Source organism: Carcharhinus amblyrhynchos, chromosome 2 (genome assembly GCF_965287045.1).
Source record: "Carcharhinus amblyrhynchos chromosome 2, sCarAmb.v2.hapA, whole genome shotgun sequence".
NCBI classification, from domain to species: domain Eukaryota; kingdom Metazoa; phylum Chordata; class Chondrichthyes; order Carcharhiniformes; family Carcharhinidae; genus Carcharhinus; species Carcharhinus amblyrhynchos.
In genome coordinates this window covers 135,961,304-135,987,429 of record NC_137325.1, presented here as the reverse complement: position 1 = coordinate 135,987,429, position 26,126 = coordinate 135,961,304, and the positions used below count along the sequence as shown (strand labels likewise).

Genomic DNA, 26,126 nt, shown 5'->3' with positions numbered 1-26,126 from the left:
CAACCTCCGCACAATTTGCTGTTCCACTTATCTTTGTGTCATCAGCAAATTTCGACACCGGACACTTGGCTCCCTCCTCCAGATCATCTATATGAATGGTAAATAGCTGAGACCCCAGCTTTAAATTTAAATTTATTATACTCCAGACAATAACCTCCATGAAATAATTATTCATCTATTTCCACATAACCCAAGCAACTGAAATTGTACTCCAAAGCTATATTTCCCACTGGTGAAAAAAAGAACGCAAAATAAAAAATATGAATTTTGACTTATTCAGCTACTGCAAAATAGTTGCCCCAAAAAATGAGTGTGGAAGTTTTCACTTTAAACCACGATGGGTCCAAATAATTCCAACACCTTTGCAAATCGTGATATCATTGCAACTCAGGGGTAAAATTGTAGTATTTACACCTGCAGTCCTGTTCTCATTTAAACCTATGAAAACTGCACCTAATTTATTAAAACTATACCTGCATGATGGCTCAGCAAGTTTATCCATTCTTCAATGGAGTGTCAATGATTAGGAGATTCAATCCCTGTTGTGAAAAAGAATGTTTTCAAGGAGCCATGCGATCAGGGTGAAGATCGCTCCTAGTAACTTGACTATAACAGGCCATTTCCTGATTGACACGTTTTTGTTTATAAACTTTTCTTCACTCCCTACAACACGCCAGACCTTGGCAAGCTATCAAATTTAGGAGCATGTCATTCACAATGCACAGCATCCTTTTCTTTGAGCACCCTTGGGGCCAGCAACCAAGTCCATTTTTAACAGCAATAAGGCTAGCAATAACATTTAACAGATACAACTTTAGTATTTAGCCCATGTTTTACTGGAAACCCAACCTCAATGCAAAAGACAAGGCTGAAGTATTTGCAGGCAGCTTCAGCCAGAAGTTCTGACTGCGTGGCCCATCTCTACGTCTCACTCCCAAAGACTGAACTCAACCAGCCATATAAATGTGTGGCAAGTAACTTGCCTTCCCACTCTCCAAGCCTGTCCATCATCAACAAGGCACAAGTCAGGAGGAGTGTAATGGAATATTCCCCATTTGCCTGGACAAATATAGCTCTAACAGTGCACAAAATGCAAAACAAAGCATCCACTTGAGTAGTAACTCATCCACTGCCTTAGACATTCACTTCCTCCACTATTAACGCACAGTGGCAACAGTGTGTGTCTTATACAGGATGCACTGCAAAAATGCAACAAGGCTCCTTACAAGCATCTTCCAAACACACCATTACAACAGCTGGAAGGACAAAGACAGCAGATGCATGGGAACACTACCATCTGCAAGTTCCACTCCAAGCCACACACATAAGAACGTAAGAAATAGGAGCAGGAGTAGGCCATCTAGCCCTTCGAGCCTGCCCCACCATTCAATAAGATCATGGCTGATCTGAAGTGGATCTGTTCCACTTTCCCACTTTCTCTCCATAACCCTTAATTCTCCTGTCTATCAGAAACCTATCTACCCGTGACTTAAATATATTTAGGCAGGTAGCCTCTACCACATCAACAAGCAGAGAATTCCAGAGATTCACCACCCTTTGAGTGAAAAAGTTGCTCCTCAACTCTGATCTAAACTGCTCCCCACCCCCCCCGCCTTATCTTGAGGCTGTGCCCTCTAGTCCTGCTATCCTTTTTAAGTGGGAAGAATCTCTCTACCTCTACCCTATCCATCCCCTTCATTATCTTATACATCTCTCTAAGATCCCCCCTCATCCTTCTAAACTCCGAGTACAGACCCAGTCTATTTAGTCTCTCTTCATAGGCCAACCCCCTCATCTCCGGTATCAGCCTACTGAACCTCCTCTGCACTCCCTCCAAGGCCAATATATCCTTGCGCAAGTGCGGCAACCAAAACTGCACACAGTACTCCAGCTGCAGCCTCACCAGTACCCTGTACAGTTGCAGCAAGACCTCCCTAATTTTATATTCTATCCCCCTCGCTATAAAGGCCAATGGGTGGCTCAGGGATTTGTTTGCTGGAGTGGGCGGAGTGAAGGTCGCACAGAGTAAGGTAAGAGATTACCTTTAAAAAACATTTTCGTGGGCTCAGTAACGTTTTCGGATTTTAAAACGACAAAGGAAGTGGGTCGCGGGGATTTGTGGGAAGGGATCTTTTTTTAAACCGCGCTAGGTTTAAAAGGAGACCTGCTGTAGACAGCGGGCAGCGGATTGAGAGGGAAGCAGAATGGACTGTAAGGGCTTAGGATCAAAGGGCCAGGTAAGTTTGACTTGTTAACTGTGTTCAGTAATTACTAAGAGACTGTGATGGAGGGGCATGCAATGTTCTGTTTCTCTATGATATAGGAGCTGGTGGACCCCAAGGTCCTTCCCATTGACCATGTCTGCAGTAAGTGTTGGTTGCTGGAGGAGCTCCAGCTCAAAGTAGATGAGCTGGCCTCTGAGCTTCAGACACTGAGGCTCATCAGGCAGAGGGAGTGTACCATAGATAATGGGGTGCAAGAGACATCCACACCCCCTAGGCTGGCTCACTCTAAGGGTCAGGAACAAGAGGGGGCTGCTGGGGGGAGGAAGGAGGGGGGAGGGGGGAGCGGGGGGTGGGAAGGAGGGGGGAGCGGTGGGGAAGGAGGGGGGGAGAGGGGGGGGTGGGGAAGGAGGGGGGAGCGGGGGGGGGGTGGGGAAGGAGGGGGGAGTGGGGAAGGAGGGGGGAGCGGGGGGGTGGGGAAGGAGGGGGGAGCGGGGAGGTGGGGAAGGAGGGGGGAGCGGGGGGGGTGGGGAAGGGGGGGAGCGGGGGGTGGGGAAGGAGAGGGGAGTGGGGGGGTGGGGAAGGAGGGGGGAGTGGGGGGAGTGGGGGGTGGGGAAGAGGAGGGGGGAAGAGGAGGGGGGAGTGGGGGTGGGGAAGGAGGGGGGAACCCAAATGCCTCAGCCTCTCAATCTGCAGAACGGGTTTGAGGTTCTTGCTCCCAGTGAGGACAAGAATGAGGGCTGTAAGGTTGACAAACAAACTGCCCATGGTACAGTTGATGCAGACACAGGACAAAGACAAAGAGGAAGAAGTAAAGAGGAATGTAGTGGTAATTGGGGGGAGTGTAGTTAGGGGTATAGACACCGTCTTTTGTCACAAGATAAAGAACACAGAAGGGTGTGTTGTCTGCCTGGTGCTCGGGTCCAGGATGTCTCATCTGGGCTGCAGAGGAACCTGGAGTGGAAGGGTGAGAATCCGGTCGTTGTGGTACATGTGGGTGCCAACGACATAGGCAAATTGGGGACTAAGGATCTGGAGAAGGCGTATGAAAAGCTGGGAATGGAATTAAAAAGCAGAGCCGACAAGGTGGTTATCTCTGGATTACTACCTGAACCGCGTGCAGATGGGTGTAGGGTAGATAGGATTAAAGAGATGAATGGGTGGCTCAGGGATTGGTGCGGGAGGAATGGTTTTGAATTTATGGGGCATTGGCACCAGTATTGGAGCAGGTGGGACCTGTTCGGATGGGACGGTGTTGGTCTGAACCATGCTGGGACCAGAGTCCTGGCGAATCGTATAACTAGGACTGTAGATAGGATGTCCCAATAATAAAGGGAGTAGGAGGCACGAGAAAGGTTGGTAGCGTTCCTTCAAATAGGGTACAGATAAAGGCTGGGATAAAGACACTTTATCTGAATGCACGAAGCATTCAGAACGAAGTGAATGAGCTGGTGGCGCTGATCAGCACAAATGGATATGATCTGGTGGTCATTACGGAAACGTGGTTGCAGGGTGACAGGGACTGGGAGCTGAATGTCCAGGGGTATCAAGTGTTTAGGAAGGATAGACGGGAGGAAAAAGGGGGAGGGGTAGCTCTGCTGATTAAGGATAGTATCAGGGTGGTAGTAAGGGAAGATATAGGTGCCAAAGAGCAGAATGTGGAATCGTTGTGGGTGGAGGTAAGGAACAGCAAGAGGAGGAAGATGCTGGTGGGTGTGGTCTATAGGCCCCCACATAATGACCTGGGGGTGGGGCGGGCTATAAACACACAAATAAATGATGCGTGCAAAAATGGAACGGTGATAATTATGGGGCATTTCAACCTACATATTGATTGGTTACCCATGTTGGACACGGTGGGCTTGAGGAAGAGTTCTTGGAATGCTGCCGGGATAGTTTCCTTGAACAGTGTGTGCTGGAGCCGACGAGGGAGCGAGCTATCTTAGATCTGGCGTTATGTAATGAGGCAGGTAGAATTAGGGACCTTGTTGTGAGGGATCCTCTTGGGAAGAGTGATCATTGTATGGTGGAGTTTTTCATGCAGATGGAGGATGAAAAAGTTGGATCCCGGACCTGTGTCCTCTGTTTGAACAGAGGGGAGTACGATAGGATGAGAGAGGAATTGGCAAATGTAGATTGGGGGCGCAGACTGGTCGGTAGGACTGCTGAGGAACAATAGAACATAGAACATTACAGCGCAGAACAGGCCCTTCGGCCCACGATGTTGCGCCGACCAGTTAAAAAGCAGTGACCCTCTAACCTAAACCAAACCCTTTCCATCCATAAATGGGGGATCTTTAAGGAGATCTTTCTTGGCGCTCAGCAGAAATTTATTCCGATGGCAAAGAAGGATCGTAGGAGAAGGGCTAATCAGCCGTGGTTAACGAAGGAAATAAAGGAGAGTATTAAATTAAAAGCTGATGCGTTTAGAGTGGCTAAAAGTAGTGGGCGAGTAGAGGATTGGGAGAGGTTTAAAAATCAACAAAGAATGACGAAGAAGTCGATAAAGAAAGGAAGGATAGACTATGAAGCTAAACTAGCGCTAAATATAGAAAAGGATAGTAAGAGCTTTTATAAATATATAAAGAGGAGGAGGCTGGCTAGGGTGAATGTTGAACCCTTAGAGGATGAGAGGGGGGATTTAGTGGTGGGGGATGAGGAAATGGCTGAGGCCTTAAATAAGTTTTTTGCTTCAGTCTTCATGGAGGAGGACGGGAATAGTTTGCTGTGTATTAAAGATAGAAGGATGGTAGGAGTTGAGGGCCTGAATGCGATCACTGTCACTAGAGAGGTAGTGCTCGATAGACTAGCAGGACTGATGGTGGACAAGTCCCCAGGACTGGATGGAATGCATCCCAGGGTTCTGAAGGAAATGGCAGAGGTGATAGTGGATGCCTTAGTGATTATTTTCCAAACCTCGCTCGATTGCGGGGAAGTGCCGGAAGATTGGAAAACGGCTAATGTTATGCCGCTGTTTAGAACATAGAACGTTACATAGAACATAACAGCGCAGAACAGGCCCTTCGGCCCACGATGTTGCGCCGACCAGTTTTTTTAAAAAAAAACACTGACCCACTAATCTAAACCAATCCCTTTTCGTCCATAAACCTATCCACAGATCTCTTAAACGCCCCCAAACTAGGCGCATTTACAACCGCAGCAGGCAGGGCATTCCAATCCTCACCACCCTCTGGGTAAAGAACCTACCCCTGACATCCGTCCTATAACTACCACCCCTTAATTTAAAGCCATGCCCCCTCGTGCTAGCATTCTCCATCCGAGGAAAAAGGCTATCACTATCCACCCTATCTAAACCTCTAATCATCTTATATGTTTCAATAAGATCCCCTCTGAGCCGCCTTCTTTCCAGCGAAAACAACCCCAAATCCCTCAGTCTCTCCTCATATGACCTCCCCTCCATACCAGGCAACATCCTGGTAAACCTCCTCTGCACCCTCTCCAAAGCCTCCACGTCCTTCCTGTAATGTGGGGACCAGAACTGCACACAGTACTCCAAGTGCGGCCGCACCAGAGTTGTGTACAGTTGCAACATGACGCTGCGACTCCTAAATTCAATCCCCCTACCAATAAACGCCAAGACACCGTATGCCTTCTTAACTACCTTATCTACTTGATTCCCAACTTTCAGGGATCTATGTACACATACACCTAGATCCCTCTGCTCCTCCACACTATTCAAAGTCCTCCCGTTAGCCCTATACTGAACACATCTGTTACTCCTACCGAAATGAATTACCTCACACTTCTCCGCATTAAACTCCATCCGCCACCTCGCGGCCCAGCTCTGCAACCTGTCTAAGTCACCCTGCAAACTATGACACCCTTCCTCACAATCTACCACACCTCCGACTTTGGTGTCATCAGCAAATTTACTAATCCACCCAACTATACCCTCATCCAGATCATTAATAAAAATTACAAACAGCAGTGGCCCCAAAACAGATCCCTGAGGCACACCGCTCGTAACCGGACTCCATGACGAATATTCACCATCAACCACCACCCTCTGTCTCCTATCTGCCAGCCAATTCCTGATCCAAGTACCTAGATTACCCCCAATCCCATACATCTGCATTTTCTGCAGAAGCCCACCATGGTGAACCTTATCAAACGCCTTACTAAAATCCATATATACCACGTCAACTGCCTTACCCCTATCCACCTCTTCGGTCACTTTCTCAAAGAACTCAATAAGGTTAGTAAGGCACGACCTACCTGCTACAAAACCATGCTGACTGTCTCTAATCAATTCATTACTCTCCAAATAACTATAAATCCTATCCCTAATAATTCTTTCTAAAACCTTGCCCACAACAGAAGTAAGACTCACCGGTCTATAATTCCCGGGGAAGTCTCTGTTCCCCTTCTTAAACAATGGGACAACATTCGCTGTCCTCCAATCTTCCGGTACTATACCAGAGACCAACGATGACCTGAAGATCAGAGCCAGAGGCTCTGCAATCACCTCTCTAGCCTCCCAGAGAATCCTAGGGTAAATCCCATCCGGACCAGGGGACTTATCTATTTTCAAACCCTCAAGAATATCCAGCACATCCCCCTTATCAACTGCAATACTGTCTATTTTACACCCCTGCAACCCAGTGTCCTCCTCAGCTATATTCATGTCCCCCTGCGTGAACACCGAAGAGAAATATTGGTTCAATGCCTCTCCAATCTCTTCCGGTTCCACACACAACTTCCCTCTACTGTCTATAACTGGCCCTAATCTTGCCCTAACCAACCTTCTGTTCTTGACATACCTATAGAACGCCTTAGGATTCTCCTTAATCCTATCAGCCAAAGTCTTCTCATGTCCTCTTTTAGCCCTTCTTAACTCCCTCTTCAACTCCCTCCTAGCCAATCTAAAGCTTTCTAATGCACTGAGTCCTCAAGCCTCATCCGAACATAAGCCTCCTTTTTCTTCCTAACCAACGAATCAACTTTTTTAGTACACCACGGTTCCCTAGCCCTACCAAATCCTCCTTGCCTGACAGGGACATACCTATTGCAGACCCGCAGTGGCTGTTCCTTGAAAAAATTCCACATTTCGGACGTTCCCAGTCCCTGTAATCTCCTAGTCCAACCTATGCTTCCTAATTCTCTCCTAATAGCCTCATAATTACCCTTCCCCCAGCTAAAACTACTGACCCGAGGTTCATGCCTATCCCTTTCCATCACTAAGGTGAACGTAACCGAATTGTGGTCACTATCACCAAAATGCACACCAACTTCCAAGTCTAGCACCTGGTCTGGCTCATTACCCAGCACCAAATCCAATATAGCCTCACCTCTAGTTGGCCTATCAACTTACTGAGTCAAAAAACCTTCCTGCACACTTTGAACAAAAACTGACCCCTCTAACGAGCTACAGCTATAGCAATTCCAATCAATATTAGTAAAGTTAAAGTCCCCCATAACAATTACCCTATTACTTTCACTCCTAACCAGGATCGTCTCCGCAATCCTTTCCTCAACCTCTCTAGAACTTTTTGGAGGTCTATAAAAGACTCCCAGCAGGGTGACCTCTCCTCTCCTATTTCTAATCTCCGCCCATACTACCTCAACAGACAAGTCCTCATCAAACTTCCTCTCTGACACTGTGATACAGTCCTTGACCAATAATGCTACCCCACCCCCCCTTCTACCTCCTTCTCTACTCCGACTAAAGCATTTGTACCCCGGGACCTGCAACATCCATTCCTGACCCCGCTCTATCCATGTCTCTGAAATGGCCACAACATCAAAGTCCCAGGTACTGATCCACACTGCAAGTTCATCCACTTTATTGCGAATACTCCTCGCATTAAAGTATACGCATTTCAAACCCTGCTCCGCCCCACCCCCACAATGCCGTGCATTGCAGTCCCCATCTATGCCCCCCTCACTTTCACCCCCTCTACTCAGGATCCCACCCCCACTCTGAATCAGTTTAAACCACCCCGCATAGCCTTCACAAATTTACCCCCCAGGATATTTGTTCCCCTCTGGTTCAGGTGTAAACCATCACTCTTATAGAGGTCCCACCTTCCCCAGAATGAGCCCCAATTGCTCAAGTACTTGAACCCCTCCCTCCTGCACCATCCCCTCAGCCACGAGTTCAAACTTTCCCTCTCTCTATTCCTCTCTAAACTATCCCGTGGCACAGGCAAGAGTCCAGAGATAACCACTCTGTCTGACTTGGCCTTTAGTTTCCACCCCAACTCCATGAATCTCTGCTTAATATCCCCTTCCCTTAGACTCCCTATGTCATGTGTCCCCACATGAATTATAACTTGGGGTTGATCTCCCTCTCCCCTAAGAGTCTTGAATATCCTCTCAGATACATCCCGGACCCCAGCCCCTGGTAGGCAACACACCAGCCCTGAGTCCCTACCATTACTACCAACTCTCCTATCCGTCCCCTTGACTGTGGAGTCCCCAATCACGAGGCCCAATCTTTTGCATCCCCTAACCACCTGAGCTTTTACAATACGCTCACCCCCAGAGACCTGCTCCCTTTGGCTATCCCCAGTTGATTCCTCCTCAACTGTAGCCTCCAGGACCGAAAACCTATTTTGGAGGGGAACAGCCCCAGGGGATTTTCCCCCCACTTGCTTCTTTCCCCTCCTCTTGGCAGTGACCCAAGACTGATTTCTAGGAGTGACTATCTCCTTATAACTCCTATCAATGTCCACCTCTGCCTCCCGAATTATGCGGAATTCCTCTAATTCCACCTCCAGCTCCTTTACACGCTCCTCCAGAAGCTTCAATCTAACACACTTCTTACAAGTAAAATCCCGAAACACTACTGGAGTCCCTCACCACATACATCCCACAGGAGATGCAGCACACTGCCTGAACTGCCATCCCTGAAACAATTACCAGCAGAAAAAAAACAAAAAAACTTTCCCACACTTATAATTTAGGTTAGAGGAGGTGGGAGGGTGGGATTCTCTACCAGTGTAGAGGATCGGGTATCCTCTCTGCGCTAATTTATAGGATTAGGGGATCAAGAAAAAAAAACAGCGCAGAACAGGCCCTTCGGCCCACGATGTTGCGCCGACCAGTTAAAAAACAATGACCCTCTAACCTAAACCAAACCCTTTCCATCCATAAACCTATCCACGGATCTCTTAAACGCCCCCAAACTAGGTGCATTTACAACTGCAGCAGGCAGGGCATTCCAATCCCTCACCACCCTTTAAAAAAGGTAGCAGGCAAAAGGCAGGGAATTATAGGCCGGTTAGTTTAACGTCTGTTGTAGGAAAAATGCTTGAACCCATCATCAAAGAAGAAGTAGCGAGGCATCTTGAGAAGAATTGTTTGATAGAGCAGACGCAGCACAGATTCGTTAAGGGGAAGTCGTGTCTGACAAATTTATTGGAATTCTACGAGGATGTGTCTAGTACGGTGGACGGAGGGGAACCGGTGGATGTGGTGTTTCTCGATTTTCAGAAGGTGTTTGATAAGGTGCCGCACAAAAGGTTGTTACAGAAGGTTAGGGGGCATGGAGTTGGGGGTAAGGTGGATTAAGGATTGGCTGTCAAATAGGAGGCAGAGAGTAGATGTCAATGGGTGCTATTCAGATTGGCGGTTGGTGACTAGTGAAGTGCCCCAGGGATCAGTGCTAGGGCCTCAGCTATTTACCATTTATACAGACGATCTGGAGGAGGGAGCTGAGTGTAGGGTGTCGAAATTTGCTGATGACACAAAGATAAGTGGAAAAGCAAATTGTGCGGAGGGTGTGGAAAGTCTGCAGAGGGATCTAGATAGGCTGAGCAAGTGGGCGAGGACCTGGCAGATGGAATACAATGTTGGCAAGTGTGAGGTTATCCACTTTGGCAGAAATAATAGTAGGAGGGACTACTATTTAAAGGGCGAAAAGCTGCAGCATGCTATGGTGCAGAGGGACCTAGGGGTCCTTGTGCATGAGTCGCAAAAACCCAGCCTGCAGGTGCAGCAGGTGATCAGGAAGGCAAATGGGATGCTGGCCTTCATAGCGAGGGGGATTGAATATAAAAGTAGGGAGATCTTGCTGCAACTGTACAGGGCACTGGTGAGGCCGCAGCTGGCGTACAGTGTGCAGTTTTGGTCGCCGCACTTGCACAAGGATATTTTGGCCTTGGAGGGAGTGAAGAGGAGGTTCATTAGGCTGATACTGGAGTTGAGGGGGTTGAACTATGAAGAGAGGTTGAATAGACTGGGCTTGTACTCGTTGTAGTTTAGAAGGATGAGGGGGTATCTTATTGAGACGTATAAGATGATGAAGGGGATGGATAGGGTAGAGTTTGAGAGGTTCTTCCCGCTCAGAAAGGACAGCAGGACTAGAGGGCACAGCCTCAAGATGGCGGGGGGGGGGGGGGGGGGGGGGGGGGGGGGCAGTTTAGAATAGAGTTGAGGAGGAACTTCTTCACTGAAAGGGTGGTGAATCTCTGGAATTCTCTGCCCGTTGAAGTGGTGGAGGCTACATCGCTAAATATATTTAAGACGCGGGTAGATAGGGTTTTGGTAGGCAAGGGGATTAAGGGTTATGGTGAGAAAGCAGGAAAGTGGAACTGAGCCACTTCAGATCAGCCATGATCTTCTTGAATGGCGGGGCAGGCTCGAAGGGCTAGATGGCCTACTCCTGCTCCTATTTCTTATGTTCTTATGTTCTGATCAGACCCCATTTGGAGCATCGTGAGCAGTTTTGGCTCCGTATGTAAGGATGGATGTGCTGGCCTTGGAAAGGGCCCAGAGGGGTTTCACAAAATGATCCCTGGAATGAAGAGCTTATCATATGAGGAACGGCTGAGGACTCTGGCTCTGTACTCATTGGAGTTTAGAAGGATGAGGGAGGGGATCTTATTGAAACTTACAGGATACTGCGATGCCTGGATAGAGTGGACATGAAAAGGATGTTTCCACTAGTGGGAGAGACTAGAACCAGAGGGTGCAACCTCAGGCTAAAGGGACAATCCTTTAAAACAGAGATGAGGAGGATTTTTTTCTGCCAGAAAGTGGTGAATCTTTGGAACTTTGGAAGTGGTGGAGGCTACCTCACTAAATATATTTAAGACGCGGGTAGATAGGTTTTCGGTAGGCAAGGGGATTAAGGGTTATGGGGAGAAAGCGGGAAAGTGGAACTGAGCCACTTCAGATCAGCCATGATCTTATTGAATGGTGGGGCAGGCTCGAGGGGCTAGATAGCCTACTCCTGCTCCTATTTCTTATGTTCTTATGGCTAACATTCCATTTGCCTTCTTGATCACCTGCTGCACCTGCAGACTGGGGTTTTGCAACTCGTGCACAAGGACCCCCAGGTCCCTCTGCACCGTAGCATGCTGCAGCTTTTCACCTTTTAAATAATAATCCCTCCTACTATTATTTCTGCCGAAGTGGATAACCTCATACTTGCTAACATTACACTCCATCTGCCAGAAACTATATTATTGTTCCTTCACTGTTGCTAGGTCAATATCCTGGAACTGCTTTCCTAACTCCACTGTGGGTGTACCTACACCACTTGGAAAGCAGCAGTTCAAGTACGCAGTTCACTGCCACTTGATAATTAAGGATAAGTAACAAATGGTGACTTTGCTAGTGATATATCACATGGAAAACCTCTTCAGACATAGAAGCTGGTGAAAAATGCTGATTAGGAACCTCTTAATCTTGAATCTTTTACATGGAATTCTTCAATGATTCTACATTGTTCCCAATGATCATCTTATTACTAACATAGTTGAACGTAAATAACATAGCTCGACCACTATCCTTCAGTCCAATGTCCTTTTGACTATGTTAGCTTTCGTCATAGTCAGTGAAATTTAATGAGACGGGCACAAAGGTTAGCAGTGCTGCGTCACAATGTCAGGGACCCGCTTCGATTCCCAGCTTGGGTCACTGTCTGTGAGAAGTTTCCATGTTCTCCCCGTGTCTGCATGGGTTTCCTCCCACAGCTGGTTAGGTGCACTGGCCATGCTAAATTTTCCTTCAGTGTACCCGAACAGGCGCCACAGTGTGGCGGCTAAGGGATTTTCACAGTAACGTCATTGCAGTGTTAATGTAAGCCTACTTTTGACACTAATAAATAAACTAAACTTTAAGCTACTCCAGTTCTTCTGAAAGACTAGAAAGCCTATTTGGATTTGTTTAACCATTTTTTTTTTAAACACATGGCTTCCTTGGTTTATGATTATTTTTCCCCTTGGTGTTGCTATTATCTCCAACTAGTTGAACTGTACAATCATATCCAAGCCATCTGCCATCTTTGCCTATTTGACCTCTTTTTATCTGACATGACCATTAGGTTTCAGCAGAATTGGACTGGTTAATCACATTAAACCCATATTACATATTACTGTTGTGTGGGTTTCTTTCTACACAGAAGGTTAATATTGCATCAGGTCAGTACTATAAACTCGGTGAAGTTACCTTCCCTCTTTAATTTCAGTGTCTCAACAATACGAGATTCTCCTGGTATCTGAAATTCTTCTGCCACAATGCAGAGACTCGTTACTGTTAAGAATTCAGAATATCCCAAATCTCATCACAAACAATTAGTTACTTCTGAAGTGCAAATGAAAGTCATAATACATTTACATACAAAAAGCCTATGATTATTGCCATTCTGTGTGTTTTGGGGCAATCTGCACTGATATTGTAAAGAAAATGGTACAAACCTCAAAACCAGACTCTATTATTATTTCATACACAATTTTATAGGGCCCAAAAACAGAGTTCACATCAGTTCCTGAGCACAAGTTTGAAACTTTGCCTATTTTACTGGCTAACAATCATTTGTCCGTTTCCAAATGTATTTATTTTTAGTTTGTTTTTTTTAAAAAACTGTTTTATTCTTGACATTTAACTTTTGGGATGCATGAGTTAGCTCTACAAAGACTGTGGTGAATGGAACCAAATGAAAGAACTAGAGTCTATAGCAAAAGCTCTTTTCTCACCACTCCTCCCCACCGTACGGCAGAAAGCTTCTCTTCTTACTGGGGTCTGGTAACCTTTTTCTTTTTATCCTACCACCCTCTCTCATCTGACTTAGCAATTCAAAATATGTTGATCTAAAGAAGTATTAGCACTCTATCAGCCAGCTGAAGGGAGGTATAAGACCTTCAAAAGGCGGCTGTCAACAGACAGCATGAATAAACTAGACTAGCTATCACATTCTCTAGGATAATAAGAGAGACAATGACAATTTGGTTGATAAATTACCAGTCACAGGGCTCAATACAAATCATAGGGAGCTTTTAAAAGGTTAATTTTCAGCTACCAGAGCAGTCAGCAAGACACAAGTTAAACTCCACATCATGCATTCCAAGCAGTAGTAAATAAATGGTAGAATGAATCTGGAATATATTGCAAAAGCAACAAGATATACAAGTCAAGTTTCCATAAATCCAAAAACCACTCTTTTTTTGAACCTCATTGACCTTTAGTGCAGAAAGACCAATTTAGTTGTTCGTTTGAACTGTTTACCTTGCAATTTTTGTGGTGAACATGTGAATAAGAAACTCGTTATCCTGTATTTATTATTCAGTAATATATCTTACATTTCTCACCATTTTATTCATTTTAGACCATAGCTAGCCTAGGCTGAGGATACTGCAATGTAAGATTATACGTGATATCTGAAATCATCTGAAATCCAAAATGACTTTGAAATATATCATTGCTCCTTCACTGTTGCTTGGTCAAAATTCCAGAACTCCCTCCCTAACAGCACCACAGGTGTTCCTGCAACACGGACTGCAGCAGTTCGAAAAGACAGCTCACCATCACTTTCTCAGGGACAACTAAGAATGGATCATAAATGCTGGCCTAGCTAATGATGCCTGCATCCCGCAAACAAATAAAAATTCAAATGTTTTATCATGTCATAACAATAGCAAGGGTCCATTCAAAAAAAAAGGTTTCTCTTCTACCTAACCTACATAACTTAAAATGTTTAGTTAATAACTTCAAACTTACGAAAACTGAAACTGAACAATGCTATCAGTTAAAGCTCAACCCTAAATTCCTCTCCCTATCAGTAAATGCAATGATGTGTTTAAACTTTGTACAGAAATATCCATGCTGTTCATTTTAATTACACAATACCTTTCTACTGATCACTTATCTGGATATGTGTAAACAGATATGAAATACACAAAGAATATTACATCGGCATTTCTGTGATTGAACACCAAAACAAAGACAATTTAAGATGGAGTAAGTAATCTCACAACACCAGGTTAAAGTCCAACAGGTTTATTTGGTAGCAAGAGCTTTCAGAGTGTTGCCCCTTCATCAGACGAGTGAAGAGTTCAGTTCACAAACAGGACATACATAGACACAAACTCAATTACAAGATAATGGTTGGAATGCGAATCTTAACAGAGAATCAAGTCTTTACAGGTGCAGACAATGTGAGTGGAGAGAGGGTTAAGCACAGTAGGTTCTGGCACTGATTATGTGGCTATCATGATTTACTCAATGTACCAGCTTACAATTTCACAAGCATCCAACATCACATCAAGAAAGATTGAATTTTTATAGCTGTATATGGTTGTTATGCACCAATAACAGTTGTAGGGTTGGAGAAGGTTAATACAGTTAAGAGCTATTTAACCGTCAATAAAACAGAGATTGCAGACTTGATAGCTACTTTCTTTCATGATAAGCACAGCACTTTAAAAAGCCAAACATATGAAAGTAGACCAAAAACACAGCACAGCTACAATAAGTACTGAAGTAAGAAATTTCTTGTGATTGTGTCATGTGCATTTAACATGTTTTGTTTTATTTATTCATTCATTGGGACATGAGCATTGCTGGCTGGACAGCATTTATTGCCCATCCCTCGTTGCCTGAAGGCAGTTGAGAATCAACCGCATTGTTGTGGTTCTGGAGTCACACATAGACCAGACCAGGACAGTAGATTTCCTTCCCTGAAGAACATTAATGAACCAGACTAGCCTCTCCAACAATTGACAGTAGTTTTTTGATCATCAGGAGGTTCTTAATTCCAGACTTTTCTTTTTATTGAATTCAAATTCCACCATCTGCCGAAGCAGGATTCGAACCCAGATCTCCAGAACATTAGCTGAGTTTCTGGATTAATTGTCTAGCAATAATACCACTCAGTCATTGCCTCCCCTTAATCCAAATCATTTAACATGTTCAATGTCACTGTTATTCTTCCTACACTGATCTATATAGTTGCTATCTGCTTCAAAGTAGAATAGCAGCACTGGAGGCGATCATTTGGCCTGTCACGCCTTTTTTTTAGTGTTCATGGGACGCGGGCGTCATGGGCTGGACCAGCATTTATTGCTCATCCCTACTTGCCCGAGAGGATAGTTAAGAGTCAGCCACGTTGCTGTGGATCTGGAGTGACAAGTACACCTAAACAGGTAAGGATGTCAGATTTCCTTCCCTAAGCAACATGAGTGAACCAGTTGGCTCTCTGAAGGAACAATTCACCAAATATCACTGCCCTGCCTTTTCCATTGCCCTGCAGTTGTTTTTCTTTTTCAGATGATGATTAAATTCCCTTTCAAAAGTCTCAATTCAGCTTGCCACCCAACACTCTCAGGCAGCACATTCCAGATCTTAATCACTCGCTAAGTGAAAAGGTTTCTCTCATGTTGCCAATTGCTTCTTTTTCCAATCACTGTACATCTATGCCCTCTGGTTTTCAATCCTGCCATCAATGGGAACAGTTTCTCCCTATCTACACTGTCCAAACCCTCATAATTTTGAGCATCGCCATCAAGTCTCCTCTCAACTTCCTTTTCTCCAAGGAGAACAACCCTAACTTTGCCAATCTTTCTATGCACTGAAGCTCCTCATCCTTGGAGTGAGTTTCCTGGATCTTTTCTTTGCCCTCTCTAACGCCCTCACATCATTTTTAAAGTGTTCTGCCCAATCACCAGTTGAAAGCAAACCGGTGTTTTACACAGATTTAGCATAACGTAGAGCTTGCTAATGCTCCATTTTTTAAAATTAATTTTACAGGATGTGGGCATTGCAGGCTGAGCCAGCTTTTAGTGTCCATTCCTAGTTGTACTTGAGAAGTAGTGAGTTGCCGTCTTGAACCACTGCAATCCCTGAGGAGTAAGTACACCCATGGTGTACTTTTGACCCAGTGGCAATAAAGAAACGGCAATATATTTACAAATCAGGATAATGAGCGAGTTGGAGAGGAACTCCCAGATGGTGGTCGTCTCATGTATTCAGGGCTCTTGTCCTTCTAGATAATAGTGGTCATGAGTCTGGAGATGCTGCCTAAGGAAACTTGGTAGGTTCCTGCAGTGCATCTTGTAGATGGTACACACAGCTGCCACTGTTCATTGGAAGTGGAGGAATTGAATGTTTGTGGAAGAATTACCGAGCAAGTGGGTTGCTTTGTCCTGGACAGTGTTGAGTTTCTTTGGTGTTGTTGGAGCTGCACTCATTCAGGCAAGTGGAGATTATTCATGACTCGTGCCTTGTTGATGGTGGACAGGCTATGGGGAGGCAGGTGCATTACTCACTGAAAGATTCCTAGCCTCTGACCTGATATTGTTGCCACAGTATTTCTTTGGCTAGGGTTTGGTCTAACTTGGCAGGGATGGGGAAACCAGGAGGTGCCAGAGAGGAATATCAAAGCACAGAGAACAATGGGAGATACAGATAGCATTAGTGCAGTGTTCTGACTGCAGATGATGTTAATTGCTGAATAAACCTAATCCTGGAGGGAAATGTGACTTATGGACCATATCCTTTTTCATATTTTGAAATCGAGAAGTAAACATACTGATCTCAACAACAAAATGCCCAGTAACACTTACGGGATTTTGAAAATTAAAAGCAAAAGATATATTAAGAAAAGAAATTTAAGCATGCAGGATTACAGTTACATGGTTAAAAAAGTCTTACAAAACATTCCTCTTAAAAGACTTCCCCACTGGCAATATGAACTTCTAGACGATGAACTGTAAAAATCCAGTAATATTATCCAAGGCAAAGCTGATGTTGATTTAATAAAGGCACACAGTACGACTTCTCAAACCCACTTCTACCCAGCTGTGGAAATCCATGAAACCTTCAGACAGTTTTTTCGCCCCGTAAGTAATAGTCCTTCCTACCATTATTCCTACCAAAGTGGACCACCTCGCACTTGCCAACATTAAATTCCATTTGCCATTTCCTGGCCCATTCACCCAGCCTATCTAGATCCTTCTGCAGACTCTCCACACCCTCCGCGCAATTTGCCGTTCCACCAATCTTGGTGTCAACAGCAAATTTCGACACCATACACTCGGTTCCCTCCTCCAGATCATCTATATAAATGGTAAATAGCTGACGGTGCAGAGGGACCTCGGGGTCCTTGTGCATGAGTCGCAAAAACCAGCCTGCAGGTGCAGCAGGTGGTCAGGAAGGCTAATGGGATGCTGGCCTTCATAGCGAGGGGGATTGAATATAAAAGTAGGGAGGTCTTGCTGCAGCTGTATAGGGCATTGGTGAGGCCGCAGCTGGAGTACTGTGTGCAGTTTTGGTCACCGTACTTACGCAAGGATACTTTGGCCTTGGAGGGAGTGCAGAGGAGGTTTACTAGGCTGATACTGGAGTTGAGGGGGTTGAGCTATGAGGAGAGGCTGAATAAACTAGGCTTGTACTCGTTAGAGTTTAGAAGAATGAGGGGAGATCTCATTGAGGTGTATAAGATGATGAATGGGACGGATAGGATAGAGGTGGAGAGGCTCTTCCCGCTCAGAAAGAACAGTAGGACTAGGGGGCACAGCCTCAAGATAAAGGGGGGGCGGTTTAGAATGGCGTTGAGGAGGAACTTCTTCACTCAAAGGGTGGTGAATCTCTGGAATTCTCTGTCTGTTGAGGTGGTGGAGGCTGCCTCGCTAAATATTTTTAAGACGCGGGTTGATGCGTTTTTGATAAGCGAGGGGATTAAGGGTTATGGGGAGAGGGCGGGAATGTGGAACTGAGACACGACAGATCAGCCATGATCTTATTGAATGGCGGGGCAGGCTCGAAGGGCTGGATGGCCTACTCCTGCTCCTATTTCTTATGTTCTTATGTTCAGACACAAGACTGCTTTTCACAGCACAACACATAGAAACACCTTTCTAGTTTGACTAGATGGTTGATTCAAGCTACAACTTCTCCGAACTTGAAGCTGTTTCCCTCAGGACGTCTTCCTCACATAGCCGCATCAACTCAACAGCTCTCCTTAATATCTTCTCTCCCTTTAATCTATGAACTCAACTTTTCCAAAAATCTAAAATTCTTTCATATATTCCTAAGACCCCCAATTTCAGGTCAAAAAAAATTTAACAGCCTTCCCTTCATAGATCATAGAAAGAGGCCCTTCGGCCCATCAAGTCTGCACCGAACACAATCCCAACCAGGTCCTACCCCCATTTCCCTACATATTATACCCACTAATCCCTCTAACCTATGCATCCCAGGACACTAAGGGGCAATTTCTTAGCATGGCCAATCAACCTAATCGGCACATCTTTGGATTGTGGGAGGGAACTGGAGTACCCGGAGGAAACTCATGCAAACACGAGGAGAATGTGCAAGCTCCACACAAACAGTGACCCGAGCAGGGAATCGAACCCAGGTCCCTGGGGCTGTGAAGCAGCAGTGCCAACCACTGTGCTACCGTGCCACCCCTTGTTTATTTATGAAACTATTTACTAGAAATTTAACGGTTGAAAACAACAGAATCATATGTGCACCCTAATGCAATTTTCTAAACCTTGCCTATTTACTTATTAATTTCACCAGGAAACCTCATTACAAATGTGCATCGTGCACCTTTACTCCTTTTTCTTAAACTGTTCCAGAAAAATTAGCCTCCATTAATCTCCTCCCAGCTGAATTGAGTCATTCATGTACATGCACAAGTACGCATGAATATTCCCTGAATACCTTTAAAATAGAAAGTTAATAGGTGAGGTCAGAGTAAGGGAAAAAGTAATAAAGTCTAAATTTGAGTTACTGTGCATGTCTGTGTTAAATGTGGTTGGTGAGTCACAGGCACAGATTGCCATGTGGAAGTATGTTATTTTAGCTACAACAGAGGCCCAACTCAAATAAGGGCAGGACTGGACATTAAATACTCCTGGATAGAAGATATTTAGGAAAGAAAAAGAGAAGAGATGGTGGTATTGATTAAAGAGAACATTAATGTATTGAAGAGAGACAATGTCCTTGAGAGGATATAAAATTAAGGTAGAATTCTAAAAAGAGGTCTAGGAGCAGAAGGGTCTGGGTGTAAATGTGCATAAGACATTGATGGTTGCAGGGCCAGTTGAGAGTACAGTTCACAAAGCATGCAATATCTTTTGCTTTACAAATGGGGCACAAGGTACAAAAGCAAGATCGTTTTATTACAATTGTAGAAAAGTGGTTCAGCCTCACATCCAGTTATCCAATTCTGGGCACCACAATTCAGGAATGATGCAAAGGTATTAAACAAAGCACACAGAAAAGATTCGCGAGAACAGTTCCAAGGATGACAGCATTAGTTATGTAGAAAGATTGGAGAAGTTGAGACTATTTTTCTTTGAGGAAAATCATGGGATATGAGCCAAGCAGAAAGGGGATAACTGCTCCCATTACTGAAAGGATTGAGAGTTGGTGGGCACAGATGAAAGGTAATTGAGAGGAAACTTTTTCAGGTAGTGAGCAATTATGACCTGGAATGCACTACTTGTGACGAGATGGAGGCAGGTTCAATCAAAGCATTCAGGGGAGAATTGGAGTATTGTCTAAAAAGGGAGAATGTACAGGGTAACAGGGAGAGCAGGGGTGAGGGAATGGCACTCAATGAATCACTCATTTTGCAATTTGGCACAGGCATGACAGGCTAAATGGACTCATCTGTGCTGTGACAATTTTGAGTTTCTCATAGCATCATAGAGTAATACAGCACCAAAGGACACGACTCAGTCCACCACATCTATTTTGGAACTTTGAATGAGCCATCCAATTTGCTCCACTTCCCTGCTCTTTCCCCAAAAACTTAGACATTTTTACTTTTCATACAGGTATGTCAAACTCCCTTTCAGCCAGTGTACTCCCGATCATCATAACTCGTTATCTTAAAAAATGCTCCTGTGGTTCTTCAGCTAATTACCTCATATCTATGCCCCACTCTCTTGCCAAAGGAAAGTTATTTCTTATTTACCATATCAAATCCTATATCTTAGTATGACAAATGGTACATTATCAAAAATATGGATTGTTATTAAGGTTAAGAAACCTGGATAGTTGTTAAATGTGACATTGGCGACACAGATAAATTAATTGAGCTATGCAAGTCCACTAAGCATTCCCCAAATGCAAGCTGTTTTGCTTGGGATGGGATGGGGATCAGGTGGGATGGGGTTGGTCTGAACCGTGCTGGGACCAGAGTCCTGGCTAATCGTGTAAATAGGACTGTAGTTTAGGGCTTTAAACTAATTAGACGGGGGAGGGTACGAGGGTAGGTGACATTACGGGGTCTAAAGTAAAGGAGAGGGTGCAGGTAAGGGAGGAGGCCAAGGATGTCCCAATAATAAAAGGAGTACGGGGCGTGAGTATGGTTGGTGGCGTTCTGGCAAATAGGGTACAGGTGCAGGCTGAGATGAAGGCACTTTATCTGAATGCACGAAGCATTCGGAATAAAGTGGATGAGTTGGTGGCGCAGATCAGCACAAATGGATATGATCTGGTGGCCATTACAGAGACATGGCTGCAAGGTGGCAGGGACTAGGAGCTGAATGTCCTGGGGTATCAAGTGTTTAGGAAGGATAGGCAGGAGGAAAAAGAGGGGCGGGGGGGGGGGGGGGGGGGGGCGTAGCTCTGCTGATTAAGGATAGCATCAGGGATGATATAGGGACCAAAGAACAGAACGTGGAATCGTTGTGGGTAGAGATTAGGAACAGCAAAGGGAGGAAGATGCTGGTGGGTGTCGTTTATAGGCCCCCGAATAATGATGTGGAGGTGGGGCGGGCTGTTAACGCGCAAATAAATGCAGCATGCAGGAGTGGAACGGCGATAATTATGGGGGATTTCAATCTACGTATTGACTGGTCAACCCATGTTGGATGCGGTGGGCTTGAGGAAGAGTTCTTGGAATGCTGCCGGGATAGTTTCCTCGAACAGCGTGTGTTGGAGCCGATGAGGGAGCGAGCTATCTTGGATCTGGTGTTATGTAATGAGGCGGGTAGAATTAGGGATCTTGTGGTGAAGCATCCTCTTGGGAAGAGTGATCTTTGCATGGTGGAGTTTCTCATGCAGATGGAGGAGGAGAAGGTGGGTTCCTGGACATGTGTCCTTTGTTTGAACAAAGGGGAGTATGGTAGGATGAGCGAGGAATTGGCGAATGTTGATTCGGGGAGTGTGTTGGATGGTAAGTCTGCTGAGGAACAGTGGAGGATCTTTAAGGAGATCTTTCTTGGTGCTCAGCAGAAATTTATTCCGATGGTTAAAAAGGATTGTAGGAGTAGAGGTAATCAGTCGTGGATAACGAAGGAGGTGAAGGAAAGTGTTAAATTAAAAGCGGATGCGTTTAGAGTAGCTAAGAGTAGTGGGTGAGAAGAGGATTGGGAGAGGTTTAAATGTCAACAAAGAATGACAAAGAAGTTGATAAAGAACATAAGAAATAGGAGCAGGAGTAGGCCATCTAGCCCTTCGAGCCTGCCCCGCCATTCAATAAGATCATGGCTGATCTGTTGTGGCTCAGTTCCACCTTCCCACCCTCTCCCCATAACCCTTAATCCCCTCTCTTATCAAAAACCCATCAACCCGCGTCTTAAAAATATTTAGCGAGGCAGCCTCCACCACTTCAACGGGCAGAGAATTCCAGAGATTCACCACCCTTTGAGTGAAGAAGTTCCTCCTCAACTCCGTTCTAAACCGCCCCCCCCCTTTATCTTGAGGCTGTGCCCCCTAGTCCTACTGTCTTTTTTGAGCGGGAAGAGTCTTTCCACCTCTATCCTATCCATCCCATTCATCATCTTATACGTCTCAATGAGATCTCCCCTCATTCTTCTAAACTCTAACAAGTACAAGCCTAGTTTATTCAGCCTCTCCTCATAGCTCAACCCCCTCAACTCCGGTATCAGCCTAGTAAATCTCCTCTGCACTCCCTCCAAGGCCAAAATATCTTTGCCCAGGTGCGGCGCCCAAAACTGCACACAGTACTCCAGCTGCGGCCTCACCAATGCCCTACACAGCTGCAGCAAGACCTCCCTACTTTTATATTCAATCCCCCTCGCTATGAAGGCCAGCATCCCATTCGCCTTCCTGACCACCTGCTGCACCTGCAAGCTGGGTTTTTGCGACTCATGCACAAGGACCCCGAGGTCCCTCTGCACCGTCGCCTGCTGCAGTTTTTCGCCACATAAGTAATAGTCCTTCCTACCATTATTCCTACCAAAGTGGACCACCTCACACTTGCCAACATTAAATTCCATTTGCCATTTCCTGGCCCATTCGCCCAGCCTATCTAGATCCTTCTGCAGACTCTCCACACCCTCTGCACAATTTGCCGTTCCCCCAATCTTGGTGTCATCAGCAAATTTCGACACCCTACACTCGGTTCCCTCCTCCAGATCATCTATATAAATGGTAAAAAGCTGAGGCCCCAGCACCGACCCCTGGGGCACTCCACTAGTCACCATCCGCCAATCCGAATAGCACCCGTTGACCCCCACTCTCTGCCTCCTATTTGACAACCAATCCTCTATCCACGCTAACACCCTACCCCCAACTCCATGTCCCTCGACCTTCTGCAATAACCTCTTGTGAGGTACTTTGTCAAACGCCTTCTGAAAATCCAGAAAGACCACATCCACCGGCTCTCCTCTATCCACCGCCCTAGACACATCCTCATAGAACTCCAGTAAATTTGTCAGACACGACTTCCCTTTAATGAAACCATGCTGCGTCCGCTCTATCATGCAATTGCCTTCAAGATGCCTCGCAATTTCCTCCTTAATGACGGATTCTAACATTTTACCTACCACAGATGTTAAACTAACCGGCCTATAATTCCCCGCCTTTTGCCTGGCACCCTTCTTAAACAACGGCATAACATTAGCCGTTTTCCAATCTTCCGGCACTCCCCGGAATCCAGCGACGTCTGGAAAATAACCACCAAGGCATCCACTATCACCTCCGCCATTTCTTTCAGAACCCTCGGATGCATTCCATCCGGACCTGGGGACTTGTCCACAATCAGCCCCTCCAGTCTGTCGAGCACCGCCTCTCTAGTAACAGTAATGTCATTAAGACATTAAGAAGGGTAGGATAAACTATGAAGCTGGGCTAGCGCTTAATATAAAAAAGGATAGCATGAGTTTTTATAAATACATAAAAAGGAAGAGGCTGGCTAGGGTGAACGTTGGACCCTTAGAGGATGAGAAGGGGGACTTAGTGGTAGGGGATGAGGAAATGGCTGAGGCCCTGAATAACTTTTTTGTTTCGGTCTTCATGGAGGAGGATGTGAATAATTTGCCGGGTGTTAGCAATGGAAAGATGGTAGGAGTGGAGGGCCTGAATGACATTATTGTTACTAGAGAGGCGGTGCTCGACAGACTGGGGGGAACTGATCGTGGACAAGTCCCCAGGACCTGATGGAATGCATCCAAGGGTTCTGAAGGAAATGGCGGAGGTGATAATGGAAGCCTTGGTGATTATTTTCCAAACATCACTGGATTCTGGGGAAGTGCCGGAAGATTGGAAAACGGCTAATGTTACGCCATTGTTTAAGAAGGGTGGCAGGCAAAAGGCAGGGAATTATAGGCCGGTTAGTTTAACGTCTGTTGTAGGAAAAATGTTAGAATCCGTGATCAAGGAGAAAATAGCGAGGCATCTTGAGGAGAATTGTTTGGTAGAGCAGACGCAGCACGGTTTCGTTAAGGGGAAGTCGTGTCTGACGAACTTATTGGAGTTCTATGAGGATGTGTCTAGGGTGGTGGATAGAGGAGAGCCGATGGATGTGGTCTTTCTTGATTTTCAGAAGGCGTTTGACAAGGTGCCTCACAAGAGGTTATTGCAGAAGGTCAGGGGACATGGAGTTGGGGGTAGGGTGTTAGCGTGGATAGAGGATTGGTTGTCAAATAGGAGGCAGAGAGTGGGGGTCAATGGGTGTTATTCGGATTGGCGGTTGGTGACTAGTGGAGTGCCCCAGGGGTCGGTGCTGGGGCCTCAGCTATTCATCATTTATATAGATGATCTGGAGGAGGGAACAGAGTGTATGGTGTTGAAATTTGCTGATGACACCAAGGTTGGTGGAACGGCAAATTGTGCGGAGGGTGTGGAGCGTCTGCAGAAGGATCTAGATAGGCTGGGCGAATGGGCCAGGAACTGGTAAATGGAATTTAATGTTGGCAAATGTGAGGTTGTCCACTTTGGTAGGAATAATGGTGGGAGGGACTATTACTTACGTGGCGAAAAACTGCAGCATGCGACGGTGCAGAGGGACCTTGGGGTCCTTGTGCATGAGTCGCAAAAACCCAGCCTACAGATGCAGCAGGTGGTCAGGAAGGCGAATGGGATGCTGGCCTTCATAGTGAGGGGGATTGAATATAAAAGTAGGGAGGTCTTGCTGCAGCTGTACAGGGCACTGGTGAGGCTGCAGCTGGAGTACTGTGTGCAGTTTTGGGCGCCGCACCTGCGCAAAGATATTTTGGCCTTGGAGGGAGTGCAGAGGAGGTTTACTAGGCTGATACCGGAGTTGAGGGGGTTGAACTATGAGGAGAGGCTGAATAAACTAGGCTTGTACTCGTTAGAGTTTAGAAGAATGAGGGGAGATCTCATTGAGACGTATATGATGTTGAATGGGATGGATAGGATAGAGGTGGAGAGGCTCTTCGCGCTCAGAAAGGACAGTAGGACTAGAGGGCACAGCCTCAGGACAAAGGGGGGGCAGTTTAGAACGGAGTTGAGGAGGAACTTCTTCACTCAAAGGGTGGTGAATCTCTGGAATTCTCTGCCCGTTGAAGTGGTGGAGGCTGCCTCGCTCAATATTTTTAAGACACAGGTTGATAGCCTTTTGATAGGCAAGGGGATTAAGGGTTATGGGGAGAGGGCGGGAATGTGGAACTGAGCCACGGCAGATCAGCCATGATCTTATTGAATGGCGGGGCAGGCTCGAGGGCTAGATGGCCTACTCCTGCTCCTATGTCTTATGTTCTTATGTTCTTAATATGAAGAAGAGATCAATCAGTACGTGGCTAAAATATGCACTGCACAATAAAATGTAAGTTGAGGATCAGTACAATATTCATTTTCCTGCTTCAGGAAAATTTGTTCTCCTTTGCGAAAAATGTAGTTTTCCAATGTATGATTCCAACTAAACATTGGTAGATGCAGGGAGGATATTTCCAATGGTGGGAGGAGAGTCCAGAATCAGGAGTCATCGTCAAGGATTCAGGGTAAATCATTTAGGACGGAGATGACGAGACATTTCTTCATCCAAACAGTACTGAGCCTGTGGAATTCATCAGCATAGGAAGTAGTTGATGACAAAACATTTAATGTATTCAAGAGGCGCTGGACATAGTGCTTGGGGTGAATGGGATCAAAGATTATGGGGAGAAAGCAGGATTAGGCTATTGAGCTCAATGATGACCCATGATCGTAATAAATGGCGGAGTAGGCTCGAAGGGCCAGGTGGCCTCCTCCTGGTCCTACGTTTCTATTTTTCTATTCTTGTTACTACAAAAAAACTCACATTTAGGCCACACTTGTTAGTTATAAAAATGTTTAGCTTGAGAATGCTTATACAAGAAAACATTCTTTTACTGCAAGCAAGGGGAAAGGAGATTCAGATGTTGATCATGACCTATATGCCATACACCACTATGGCATATGTACACGCCACACATATCAATGTTGTGAAGTTCACAGTGGCATGTAAATTTCTCCAAC

The 26,126-nt window shown here is 45.6% G+C and overlaps 1 protein-coding gene across 7 annotated transcripts in view; it reads right to left on the bottom strand.

Moving 5' to 3' along the window:
* kmt2ca (lysine (K)-specific methyltransferase 2Ca) overlaps positions 1–26,126 on the bottom strand; it is a 491,907-nt gene that overhangs the window by 296,592 nt on the left and 169,189 nt on the right. The gene's annotated exons all lie outside the window — the stretch shown is intronic.